General features: G+C 32.5%; 1 non-coding gene across 1 annotated transcript; it reads left to right on the top strand.

The window, feature by feature from the left end:
• The first annotated feature begins 1336 nt into the window (after positions 1–1336).
• LOC141424482 (small nucleolar RNA SNORA66) lies at positions 1337–1465 on the top strand. The gene has a single exon (XR_012449395.1). It is a non-coding gene; the product is annotated as a small nucleolar RNA SNORA66 (small nucleolar RNA).
• The last annotated feature ends 11903 nt before the right edge of the window (positions 1466–13368 follow it).

The following is a 13368-nucleotide window of genomic DNA, read 5'->3' as shown; positions in this document are numbered from 1 at the left end:
CTATTTGCTTAGCTATATTCCCTACTAGACTCTAAACTCCACGAGGACAAGACCTCTGTCTCTCTGCTTCATACTTGTATATCCAGTTCTGGGCGCAGTGCTTGGAGCCATTAGGTGGTCAACTATATTAGGTAAGTGATCAAACATCAGAAATATATATCTTATAGTTTTATGCTTTATGTTGTAATGCTCCTTTAATTGGGAAAGTCCACAGTTCTGCTCATTATGTTGATATCAAATAAATATTATTTATTTTGAAATAATTTTAATTATATAAAAAAGTTATAGGAGGAATAGAAAGAATACTTTTTTTCTTAAACTGTTTGAGATTGAGTTTCCAAATTGATGCCTCATAACCCTGGTCTTATTTCCTTGGGGTGCTATAACAAAATACCTTAAACTAAGTAATACATAAACAATAAAATTTTGTTTCTACAGTTTTGGAGGGGTTGGAAAGTCCATAATAAACATAACAGAAGAGTTAATGTCTGGTAAGGGTCTGTGCCTCATAATAGAGTCTTCTCTGTGTCCTTACATGGCAGAAGGGTAAAGGGGATTCCTTAAGTTTATTTTACAAGGACACTAACCCTACTTATGAAGGTTTTACCTTCATGACCTAACCACTTTGTAAAGTTCTTATCTGTTAACACTATCTCAATGGGGGTTAAATTTGAACATAAGAATTGTAAGGGCCAAAAAATAGTTACATCATAGTAACTTCTATTCCTTTAACATGTATTTTCTAGAAGTATGGATATTCCCCTGCATGACATTGGAATGCAAACTAGAATCAGAAAAGAAGCCTTAATACATTACTGCTATCTAATTTTCAGAACACTTTCAAATTATTTTCAAATGTAGCAACATATCCTAACCCATATGTGGAAATAGTAAAACTAGTAAGTGGAAGTAACTCAGGTCTCTGTAAATATCATTGAACAACTGAACTTACCAATTTAGGAGCTGCTTGAATGAATGACTTTTTCCTAATGTACATAATTCATTTCTACATAGAAAAGATACTACAGTTCTTTGAATTGACTTCTTTTTTTTTACTTTAAAATAAAACCAGCCTAATTATTAAATGATATTCAACACCATTGTTATTATTTTATGAATTTTCATCTTATATATCCATTGAAAATTTAAAATACTATAAACATATGGACCATAATTCAGAATCATTTTATATATATTTCCCAACATTGGGCACAGTGTTTAAATATCAGCACATTAATTATGGCCTTCTTAAAACCTTACTGGGAGTATTTATTTTGCCTTTAAATTTGAAAGATAAATATTCTATATACTTCAGTTATTAAAAAAATCATTTAGAGTACAAACTCAGTTCCTAATTCTGCATACTGTGACAGAGGCAATGGCAACCAGGTTTGCTAAAGTAATGGTGGGGACAGAAATCTACCTCAGAAGCTACTGAGATAGTCCATATTATCAATAAGTACCAGTTACTGCATTTTTTTATTGGCTACATAAAGAAAAGAGCTACTTTCTGGTTCATCTTTTATGTTTTAATATTTGAGTGGAATAGGAAATGATACTTAATGAACATCAAAGCATTGCACTAACATTGCTTTTTATTTGATTTTTGGCACCGTGGTAATAGGACAACATCACACAAGTTGGGGGTTGGGAAAGTTACCTTTATATTATAAATTAGCATATGAATTAGTTCTCAAATTATTAAATCTCCATCTTGTTGCTAAGTCTGTCTTTTTCAGTTGAAATAAAATTTTCTCTGTCATCTTGAGCTGTGACTTTTTGAAAATATATTCTTGTCCATTTACTTTGTTTTATAGATATACCCATCCCAAAATGTCTTAGCCTGAAGAAAGATTGGGCAGCTCAAGAGAAGGCAAGCTTCCTAGAATTCAGGAGCAAGTTGTTGAGAGCCAGAACCAACAATACTTTTCAATGAAGAGTTTTTCAAATAAAGACAAAAACTTGTCAATCAAGCAGCAAAGACTATCCGATGCTAATGAAAGACTGTTAACAGCACATAACCTTAAGAGCAGAAAGTTGTCAAATTGTTTTATTGAAGATATTTTTTCTTTTTTTTTATAGTCATATAAAGTTTAGTCTCATTCCCTTTTATATACTTAGATTCTGTGAGCTAAGACTGAATTATAATTTTGGTAAATTTCCACCAACTACACTTTACTTTCAAAGTGCGTAATAATCTGAATATTTGCAAAACAGGCAGGCTTGACGACGTCACACTCCCTTTCGAATCATTTTTAGATGAAATGCGGAACATTATCTGAGAAATACCTACATCTATTTACAATTTTGACTCAACTTTCTTTAGCATTCTTTGCTTCCATTGCTTCCATTCTGTTTCATTGTATAGGGCTTGGTAGGGTACTATGCCCCATGAATTTTCTTGCCAAACTTTTTCCTTCCATCTTCATGCAGTCACGTTTCTCTGACCATACAGTCTACAGTGTATAAGAACTGAGTGGTGACTCTGGAACCACATGGCCTGTGTTAGGAAACTTGCATGGATACTTGCTCACTGTAAGAACATGGAAAATTTTATCTCTCAAGATCCTTTTTTTCCATATATGTAAAAACAGAAGAGCAGTATTGAACTTCTAGAATGGTTGTAGAGATTAAACTTTAATACAAGCACGGCTGAAAGGAGATCATAAGCTATCAATGAGTTTATTGTTTATATTATGATGACTGGTACGTATTGTCTTTTTACAAAAAAAAGGATATTGTTAAAATAGCATACTTAGTAAAGTTTTCCATGATAATTTTAGATCTATCTATGCATCTATGTCCTCATATGTGGAATTTGTGAATTCTCTGTTGTTTAAGATGTTCTTTAATAAAATGCATTCCTTTTTATATTACTTTGATATATTTCCCAAATCCTTAATAGAAAGTTGCTTTTTGAGTTACAGATATCAAAACCAATAGCAAAACTATTTAAATTATCATCATAACTTAACATTATTTCATTACCTTCATGATAAAATACTATGAAAATTTCTACCAGAGGCCTATAGGTTCAATGCTTATGCTTTGTTCTAGGGATTTGTCTTTATGGTTGGAACTAGCGTTGTGATGGAGTGACTGTGGTCACTCAAAGTAAGATGTCTCAGTGTGGTAAAACACAAAAGCATGAGCTGTTAGAGGCTTCAATTCAGAAGAGTTTCTATACTTGGCATCAATGAAAACTCAGACTACTGGTATGTTTATGGACTCATACAGGCTCTTGAAGCTTGTCTACTTTCCTAGGAAGCTCTCAGCCCCCAAGATAAGAGACAGCTCTGCTGAAGAACTCAAATTGACCATTCTGCTTAGAGGGCCCTTATGGAACATCTACAAGAAGGAGAAAACTAGAGTCATCACCAAGGATGAAGACAAATTCAGTGTATGATGGTTGTCCCAGGGCCTGAACCAATACCTGACTCTTCAGCATCCTAGTAAAGATGACCAATCAAGCTGCAGAATAGGATGTCAAAAAGAAAAATAATAATAATAATAAAGTCCTATTGGGAACTTATAATTTAAACAAAAAGATTTCTAGAAATAAAAGGTATAAAATGTATAATGATTGATTAAACTAAACTAAGTCTAATTTATAAAATATTTTGCTAATAATGTTCAACTTCTCAACTGTTTCAAATGTGCAGCTACTTCTTGGTACATCAGATATCTACCAAGTTAGAGACAGATAAATAAGAGAAGTTGTTATGGAATGGGTACTTGAAGAAAAAAAAAACCTATTCATAAAAACCAAGTGAAAATAAAGAATAAAATGTATAGTTTCACTAGAATCAAAACATAAAATGATAAAATCAATAATAATGTTTTTTGGCTTCAAAGTGCCTTCATGTATACTATCACTGTAGATATGTTATAGGAAGGAGTTTCCTAATACCTGCACTGGGCTTGCATCTTTTTGAACTATTGAAAGAGCACTTATTTTCTGATATTTTCTTTTTACTTATCTTTACTTCAAATGCACATTTTCCACCATATTCACCCTCCTATACCCTTTCCTTGTATCCTCTCTCTCTTACTGGTCCCAACCCCCTAGATAGTAAACAGGACCTATTTTGCCTTCCTTTTCTGTTAAAAAAAAAAAAAGAAAAAAACAGGACATTTTGTTTTGTTTACACAGGATTTTCATTGTGACATTTTCATGTATATATGTATTATAACCCAAATTGGTTCATTTCCTTTATTTTTCTTCTTTCTACCTGAGTCCCTTTCTTATCAAGCTTTCAACAGCTTTAAAAATCTATATCCATTCTTGTATAGGATATACAACAACCATATTTACTTTCTTGACTTGCTTCTTTTACCCTCCCTCTCTTGTATGTGATCTCACCTTAGCATAATAATAAATAAAGATTAAAAAACCAAATGCATACTTCTGCATACATTCAAAAACAATGCTATGTTATCTTCTAGATCACATAGCTCTGAATAATTGAAAGAAATCCTCTTCATCTATATAATTTCCAAGCAGAAATTCCTTATTCTTTGTTCTGACGTTTTTTTAAGTACATGAGAAAAGGGCTAGTGAGGGGTGAATAGCTAGGAGCATTCAAAAAAGCAAGTTAATTCTCAGCTGGATTAACTTTGATAAAATCAGAGATAGATGGTAAGAATTAGAAAAGGGTAGGAGGAAGAAGAAAGCATATTTCTTGCTCACATTTTCATTCTATTGACAACTCAATCCTTTTGTGTTAATAAGCTCTTTGGGGAATATAAATTACCACTAGGAAGGCTAGAACTGTGGCTTTCACCTAAATCATATCAAGAGTAGCAGAGAGCAGGATTATATTACTGTATGAGAGGAACAGGGCAATGCTAGCATGTAGGAACAACAGGGGAAGAAAAGGAAAAGGGTAAAATGTTGCCAGGGGTGGCTAGACACCTATTACCAAGTGCTCTCTTGCCAACTCTTACATCGTTATGTCTTTTTCACTGTTGGTAGCACAGGATTTCTTTAATTTAGGACTTTCTACAAGATAACAGTGGTAAATGTGAGATTTTCCTCTATTCATTTACTATGAATCTTTCTAAAAGATAATGGTGGCAGATGTAGAGATTTTCCTTTACTCATTCCATATGAAGCTTTCACTGTGATGCATGTTGGTAAAGCAGGGAAAGGGCTACTCAAAGTGGCCAGGAAGTGAGTGCTTCTTCTCAACTAGATTTTGTCTCAAGATGGAAGCACATCCTTTTTATTAATATGACTTTGATTCTATGCTTAAAAAATAAAGAACCTTAACATTATTTCACTGAGGAATATTTTACAAATTTCTATGCCCATTTATAAAACAGCCTACCACATCAGGTGAAAAGAGCTATGAACTACTCCAAAAATAGGTGGTATCAGCATTTTCAATTGGAATCTGACCCCCAATTTATTTCACAGTAAAAAAGGATTTATTTCATTCGCCGTGGTTGAGAAGTAATCCTCCAGATTTCTTTTTTTATTATTATTATTCATATGTGCATACAAGGCTTGGTTCATTTCTCCCTCCTGCCCCCACCCCCTCCCTTACCACCCACTCCCCCCGCCCCCGGCCTCAATACCCAGCAGAAACTATTTTGCCCTTATTTCTAATTTTGTTGTAGAGAGAGTATAAGCAACAACAGGAAGGGACAAGGGCCTCCAGATGTTTTAAAACAGTTTGAAGCTGGATTTAGTCTCCTTCAGTTAACTTTTCTTTGATAATTTGAGAAATTTTCCATAATGTATTGACCTAGTTTTTATCAAGTCCTGTTTTAGAACAAGGTTTCTCAATCTCCACTCCATCATGTCTGCAAAAGTTCATGAGTAACATGAATTTATAACACCTTTTGTTACATGCATGCAAAGCGTTTCTAGGGACCCATGAGAAAAATATTATCCCAGCAAATGTGTGTGGGAATGGTGAGTAGCTTAGAGCCTGGTGTAGACTGAGAAGCTACTGGACCATTTTATACTCCTCTACGACACTCCAAGTATTTTCAGTCCTCTTCACACACTTCAGAAAAACAAAGATAACTAAAGAATTTGTATTTGTCTGACAGTATATGTTTTATAATTAATGGTAATGTCTACTATCACAAAATTTCCTCTGTTTTGATAAATAGACCTTATTACATTGAATTTCACTCTTGCATTCCTGAAATTAACTCTGATTAGTAATGCAGCTTTTGTGTTTAAAAAATATTTTATGATGTAACTTTTGTGTTAAAAATATTATCATTTTGTACCTAGATAAAAACTTTATATTGAAAAGAAAGGAAGTGATCTCTGTTTAACTATTCCTCCACATTATGTTTAGATGACTTCACTTGTCAGGTCATCTTATGATAATATCCTCAGAATTAAATTATTTCTCCAATTACATTGACAGGAGTATTGAGAGGCAGATATCACAATAAAAATTACTTGCTTTGTGCTATAAAATTTTATGGATTTTAATACATATATATTATAGAAAAAAGTTACATCTCTTCCAAGTGTTTAGGAACCACTGCTTTTTTGACTTGATTTTGTTTTTGTCTTTCTCAGCATAATTTGAGTAGAAAATGGTTGTACTATTAAAATCCTCTCAATATACTGGATCCATAGAAGATATGAATAATCCAGGTTATAAAGCTGTACTCTAAGTCTGTGTTTTCACATATACTTAAAAATGTATATTCAAGTATTAATCATTATTGTGAGAATCAATATAAAATGCAAAGAAAAACATAAGAGATATGCATTCCAAACCATCATTTAAATTGAAATAAAATGTTTTTATAGAATGAACAGGATAGCATCAACATTCCCTTCAACTTGTGGTTTTTTTTTATTCATTTATTCACATGTGCATACATTGCTTGGGTCATTTCTCTCCCTAACTCTCACTCTCACCCTCTCCCCCCCTCCCAACTGGGCCCATTTGTAACTCAAGGTCATAGGTTTCCATTTCTTTATAGCTTGTACTTAACAAAACTTGTATTTGCAAATTCTTTCTCTGACCACTTGAGATGTACATCTTTTCAAAAGCTTCTTGCACATTTTACAAGTCCAGAATGTCTTTTTCACTGTCCTGGGAATAATCCTTCTGAAGTGTAGTCATTAAGGAAGATAATATCCCTATGTCCCCAGCCTCTATGCGAAGGGAGGAGCCTAATGTCAGTGGGCCTTTTGCTCCATGTTGTAAAACTATCTCCTTTCATGAAGAAACCAGAAACATCACTTTTCATTTGGTAAAGTCAGTTAACACACACAGGTGGCCTTTCATCCATCCACCCTTCTTTAACCTGTATTCCAGATCTTAAAAAATTCTTTGCTTCAGTTCTTTGCTTCAGCGAAGTTGAGCCCAGATTGAATTATGGTCTCTCTCCTCTAATGCAATAGTATTGAATGAAGTCTTCTTTACCCACTTAAATCTGTGATGCAGTGTTTGCTTTGAAAACCATTATGGTATATGACAGATTATTCTATAAATGAAGTAAGTAGTTCATAAATACAATACTCTACTAAACAAAATAATTTGTTTTTTAAAAATAGCATTAGTGAGTTATTCATCACAAATTCTTTATGTAATGAGTTTATATTAAAATAACTCTATCAGAATCTATCACAAATATAACATTCTAGATGGAGGGGTATAAAGGTTTGTGTTTGTCCTTGAATATGTGATACAAATGTTTGTCTATAGAGAAAATGCAAAAGGCATCTCTTATGCATTTAGCACATTAGTCAATAAGCCCAGAAATACTGCATTTGAACTTTAAATTTCTCATGCAGAGAATTCAATAAATTCTTCCACAGATTCCCTTTGGCATCTGAGTAAATTCCTAGCGCCCTTTAAATTTTTATGGCTGTTTCTCCTCCTCTTGCCCCAGAGGCAATATTTCACTACTTTCACAATATCTCCATGCCTTTACAGGCTGATTCCCTTCTCCCCAGTTTTGAATTAACATATAACTGCTAGACCTTACTGGTTTTCCCTCTGGACCATCTCTTTCTTGCCCTTCCTCTTAAAAAAAAAAAAATTGAAGCATTCTATCATTGCTCTTAGCATGCAAACAATAAGATTCCTAGTATTCTCAAGGATTATCGTAAAGTCAATCAAATCTAAGATATTCTGTTCATTTATAAGTATGCATATATATTTGGATTTATTTATGTTTATTTTCATATTTATATTTGTAAAGAAATTCAATTTTCCACAAGGTCATATAGGAGGAAAACAACAAATGGACCCTTATTTTAGGGGGCCCTGATTTACAATAAAATTTCAAAGATATAAAGCTCATTCTGTGAAAAGCTTGTTACTAATTTATTTTCTTACATTGATAAGCAAGAAAAATGTCAGACATTTTTATTAGACTTAGGTTTTTAAAAATCTGTGTTTTGTGAATATTCTTGAAACTTGTTGATTAAATCCCAACAAGGAATAGAAAAAAATGTTAGTTATAATCATTTGATAATTCAGAACTTTAATCTACAGTAGACACTAATCCAATATATATTTATATATATTTACATGTATCATGATATCATGTGAAAAATTTAACCAAACAAAATGGGAATAGATGTATAAGATACTAAATTTGGTTCAAATCAAATAAATTGGTTTAACTAAATTTTCCCTATCAGTTCTTATCATTTATCCAGTTTTAACAATGATTAAGGATTGCTCCAGCACTGATTTTTGCCATGGTGGTGGTAGTGAAAGAAAACAAAGCGATTGCATTGACCTATTGTCACCTACTATTTTCCTTCATATCAATCTGATGCCTATGTGGGGTCAATACTTTCTGCATAGTATCATTGAATCCTCAGTTCTAGCAAAATTAACTGTTGTAACTCATTGGTAGCATCCAAAAACTTTTAAATACTGTATTCACAACTCTGTTAGCTTTAAAGAAAGATCTGCATTATTACCTTTAAACTAGTTTAACTTTCAATTAATGAAATGAGTAATGATACACTCCTTTTATGTGAAATGAGACGTGAACTGATGGATGTAGATTTTCATTGGTAGGTAGACCTCCAATATGCAAAATTTTACTGTACAATTATGTGAATTTGAATGTCAATTCTGTGTATGTTGGATTAAATTCATATTTCTAAATTCAGCAGTCTTTCTCTTTCTCAATTCATATTCAACTGTCAAAAGTCACAGCTTTCACCAAAGCATTATATATATAACACAAAATAAATGTAAACGAATGAGAAATAAGAATGATAAATTGTCAAGGTTTTCCAGGGACAGTAGAAGAAGGGTATGAATTCTTCATTCCATCTACAATTAAGTCCTGTATCATTTTCATAGGTTCAGGAAATTATAAAGCAGCAATAAATCTTGCATATTTTCTGTTAATCTTAAGCTTTCACTGCTCTTTCGCTATCTTAAAATTTTTTAAAAGTACTCTACTCAATTTTCACTCTCTGCATCATAAAAATATGGCAAATATAGATAGTGAGAGTTTTCTATGGCTTATTTTTTCTTTATTTACAGGTCACAATTTATTTGCTGCATTGTAATGATTTTGTGTCAAGTTTTCCCTCTTATAAAAGAACTTACCAGTCATTTTATAATTTATTCAGTAATAAAAATGTAATCAAATATACAAATATAGCTTGCATTTGATTATAATTCAGGAGTACCTATAATTAAATACTATATGATACCAATATATCCTTTATAATAGATCAAAAATTTAGTTAGTAACTGTGAATTAACTTGAATAAATATGCTTATTCTGTAAGTGTAAAACAAAATTCTATGGCTAAAGCGCTAATGGGATTGTTATTAAATATAATTCATTTTTTCAAAAATTCTCCATGTCAAAATATAACATATTTGAATTCCTTGTATTTCCTTTAGGATATACGTATGTATGTAGAGGGTGTTGGTATACAGCTTAGTATGGATTGTAACTTCTTATACAGCCCAGACCGGCCTCAAATCTGAAATCCTGCCTCAGCCTCCCAAGTGCTGGGGTTACAAGCATGCAGCTTTTAGAGTATTAGTGATAAGAATTAGGACATGAAAACATTAGAATTATTAAAGTATATTATTCCTGTAAAATATTAAAATGCATAGCATTTATGCCAATCAAAGTAAATAAAGTCTTTTTTGTCTTTTTTTTGTGTGTGTGTGTGTTCAAGTAAGACATTTTTTAAAATTTCTTTTATTCATATGTGCATGCAATGTTTGGGTCATTTCTCCCCCCTTCCCTCTATCCCCTCCCTTTCTCCCATCCCCTTCCTCCTCCCCCCCACCCCCTCCCTATCAGGTAGAAACTATTTTGCCCTTATTTCTAATTTTGTTGCAGAGAGAGTATAAGCTATAATAGGAAGGACCAAGGGTTTTTGCTAGTTGAGATAAGGATAGCTATACAGGGAGTTTACTCGCATTCCAAACTAACCTTTTCTCTAGTTCCTGGTCCCCTTCTCCTATTGGCCTCTGTCGCTTTAAAGCTTCTGCATTATTTCCTTTGCATCGAGGACATCAAATGCTATCTTGGTTTTTTTTGGGGGGGGCGGTTTCTTGCTTATCCTCATACCTAAACTGAAACCTTGCTTTGGTAAGTACAATTTAAACTAAACAACAAATTTGTGCTGGACGTCATTTTATGAATTTCATCAATATTCTGCCTATTTAATTACTGCTGGTTTTTTCCAGTATCATTTACATTTCAAAAATCACCAAGCACTGTTTAAAGTCTTTGTGACTGCCTAACAAACCATCTCGGAAGTAAATGACTTCAGAAACTTGCTTACAACTATGCTCCACAATGTCAGGATCTTCAGATGGAATTTCATGAAAGATTGAGACTTGGCTAGCTAAAATGGGCAAATATGTGTGGGCCATTGGCTGTAAATGGTGACTTGGTTTCTAGATACTCTTCAATATAGCTATTCTACTGGAGTTACACCAAAGTATGGTGGTTTCTGAGTTCCAAGAGCAAACATTCTAAGGAGAAAACCTCCAATGTACAACTGTTTTAGCAAGTTTGTGCTTCCTTCATGTTTACTAATGTCCTATTGGGCAAAGCAAATCACATGATAAAACGGAGCATCAATGTGGTTATCAACAATACAAGGGTGTGAATATTTGGAGGTCTCATTTATCTGGTGCCACTCATGTAAGAGTTTATCATAACAATATTGATCTCAATAGTATTTCTACAGACTTGATTGTATGGTTCTTATTTTAAGTTCTTATTTTCCTCTACCTCCTTTCTATGTGCAATTGAAAACCATAAAGAAAAATACGATAAACTAAATTTTATACTGAAAAAGATGGTTGTGAATGTTGACAAAACCTTTGTGATTTTAAATTAACAATTGAAAAGAATAACTTTCTGAACTGAGATTGAGCTAATAGACATAGCATAAATGAAACAAAATAAAAGTCAGCATATTAGACTAAGTTATCAATATAAAAACATCAATGACAGCTTATGTATTTTGAAGTAATAATAGTGGGCACTACACCATTTTCATTTTTCTTTTACTTTTTATAAACTGTTCAGGCTCTTTCTTCTCTGCAGTATAAAAGACATGCTTATATATTAATTTTTTTTCATTTTTATGTAATAAGTACACTAAATTGTTTTTTAAAAAATATCTACTACACTTACTACTTACATAAAGGTTTTGTATTTTTATGGCTATAATTTGTTGATTTCCAGCTCTTACTTCTGAAATGGACCTTAAGACATAGAATAAGTGATACACATTGGCTATATCACTTTATCTGACTTCAGTATCACTGAGGTGATATTTCACACATAGCTTCCCTAGTAGTCTGGATTACATATTCTTAGCAATCCTGTCCACTTAACTTCCTGCCAAAATGATTACCATCAGGCTCTCTTACTTCCATCCATTCCTTTTCCCACATGAATGTAGTTTTTTCATTTGAATCTACTTTACTTCTTTATCTTTTCAAAGATTTTATTGTAAGACTAATTCTGGACACGACCCTTTAATTTCCTTTTGATGGTCCCAACATCCAGTTTCCTATTACAAAATGATCTTCAAGTGAGTGAAATTGGTATTCCAGTAGTTTAAAAAAATATAGAAAAATAATTTGCATGTATTTGAAATTCATGTAATAGAAAGTAAAATTGGAGTACTGTATAAAGTACTTTTCAGATTGTAAATCCTTATACAAAATTAAGCATTACCATGAATCATAATGTGATGTTAATGTTGATCATAGAATCAGTAGCCTTTACTAAAGACTACATTCAGCCACGAGAAGTTGTTCAGTTAATTTAATGTTCATCATATAATGCCTTCCAAATTATTGAGCTGTCCACTTTATAATAGCAGCCATTTCAGGAATATTTTTATGTGGGTTCATTTGTATGTCTGAGTTGTCTTGAATGTTCACTTTCAATGACCACCCATGGAAAATGAAAATTATAAACTTGCAATCATTATTGTCATGTGGTGGAATTAGCAGATACATTGATAATAGACCAGTTTTTTTAAAAAAAATTTAATAGATTGTACTCAAGTTTGTAATGTTTTGTTTATTTTAAAACATTATATATCAAACTGTGGGGTTATATGTGCAATATTTTGCACAAAACATTAAATCAATGACAAACCTTAAGTACAGAAAAGACATCATTGTAAAATAGTTATTGATATGATAAAAGTCGTTTACACCTGCCATGGAAAATAGATTGTGACATGACTAATTTAACTGCAGATCACAAACATAGCTGCCATTTTAGCCAGCAGTCCACCATCTGTAACATGTTATGCATATTCTGTGTAGAGAGCTCTACTGGTATTTTGACAATCCCAAATCAGCTTTAATCCATCAATTTCAAAGTTTGTCACCAGAAAGTTCATCTGAAGGAGAATGTCTGTTCAATTCATGTTAAATACAAAGTGATTACAGTAGCTTACACTTACAAAATACACCATTTCTTGGAAAAATAAAGTTGTCTAATATGGTTATTATGTACTTTCACAGCATAATGCAGTTTTTTTAAAGCACATCTTTAAACACCAATTTACAGTAGTATAGTGAAAGATATATTTGCTCACAGAACGCATATGGCAATAGCAACAAAAGTAAAGATGCTTTTCTCTGCAATAATTCTTTATTCATATAACAATATGTAAGGGATAAAATAGTGTAGTGCTGAATTTTCATTGCTGGTTCAATTTGAGAGATGCTTGAGAAACTACTACAAATGAACATTTTTTTTCAATAATGTTCAGTCTTTGTATGCTTGGCATGTAAACCATGAGGTTTCCATAAAAGGTGGGTGGGCCCTTTTAGAAGAGCAACATGGTTATTTTTCTATTTTACTCTCTCCCTTATTTCACTGCCAGCTTTAAACAGTACTTGAAAACTA

The sequence above is a fragment of the Castor canadensis genome, chromosome 6 (genome assembly GCF_047511655.1).
Source record: "Castor canadensis chromosome 6, mCasCan1.hap1v2, whole genome shotgun sequence".
Taxonomy (NCBI): domain Eukaryota; kingdom Metazoa; phylum Chordata; class Mammalia; order Rodentia; family Castoridae; genus Castor; species Castor canadensis.
Note: the sequence above shows the minus strand (reverse complement) of the source record. Positions and strands in the feature narration are given on the sequence as shown.